This window comes from Morone saxatilis, unplaced genomic scaffold, assembly GCF_004916995.1.
Source record: "Morone saxatilis isolate NCDOM2014 unplaced genomic scaffold, NCSU_SB_2.0 Contig16, whole genome shotgun sequence".
Classification (NCBI taxonomy): Eukaryota; Metazoa; Chordata; class Actinopteri; family Moronidae; genus Morone; species Morone saxatilis.
In genome coordinates, this window is record NW_023339718.1 from 20,004,420 (window position 1) to 20,005,432 (window position 1,013).

The window sequence follows — 1,013 nt, forward strand, 5'->3', positions numbered from 1 at the left end:
TTAAGGTTTGACTGGTGCTCTTTTAACTAGGTCATCTGTGCCCTCTTCTTCTACGCTATAATAACACTTGACTGGAGCTTATCTCCATCAACCAGTACAATAGTGGATGGAAACGTCAAATTTGTGCTACATTTAGATTTCATTAGAGAGCCTGCACACAATATTCTTAATCTTGTTTCCAATAAACAAAAATCTGTTTTTGTTGTATTCTCATTAATCTCATGCAGAGATATAAAATGTTTGACTCCATAATCAATCTGAAGTCACGTGTAAACCAACCGTTGCTGTTTGTTGGTTACCTGACTAGAAAACAGAAGCAAGGAGAAGTAAACATTTCTTTCAGTGTAGTTATGGAAAATTTACAAACCCTAAATCTCATGCTTAGGTCTCATTCTGGTATAAAACAATCTTTTAGAAGAAGAAATAGAAATAGAGAAGTAGAGAAACTTGTGAATCAACCTGAGGATTTATTTTTTCATCTCTTTATCCATGTGTATCTTTTCCATCTGGGTATTATCTTACATTTGACTGAATTTTAAGTGACCAATTATTGAGTTGAAATTGTGCAGACTGCAGAGTTGGAGGGCTGGAAATTTGGCAGGAATAACAGAGTCACCTGCCACACCAGCATGTAGCTTTTTAAGATGCTCTTACGACTATTTAGGTTTTTTGTACGTTCTCAAAGCTTGCCCTTACTAGCTGGCTACTGTACAGCCTCTCTGACCACAAGCCAATCAAATCAGACAGCAGCTCTGCAACAAGCAAGCTTTTGACTGGTTCCAATGCTCTACACAGATTAATAGCGTCTCAACTTTTGCAAATCTTTTTACTCTTTTGAAAGGTTAACTTTTTTTATTGTTTGAAAATTATAATTATTTTGGCCAGTAAAAAGTATTCTTGGCAGGTGTATACAGTATAAATTCTTCTGGTTTATACGTTTATACAGTCACCCAGACACAGTGTGTTATCAAGTGTACCACAACCGTAGTCCATTATTTATCTATTAAATACAC

General features: G+C 35.6%; 1 protein-coding gene across 1 annotated transcript in view; it reads left to right on the forward strand.

Moving 5' to 3' along the window:
• The window catches only part of prkg2 (protein kinase cGMP-dependent 2), a 27,801-nt gene that overhangs the window by 6,854 nt on the left and 19,934 nt on the right, over nucleotides 1–1,013 (forward strand). The gene's annotated exons all lie outside the window — the stretch shown is intronic.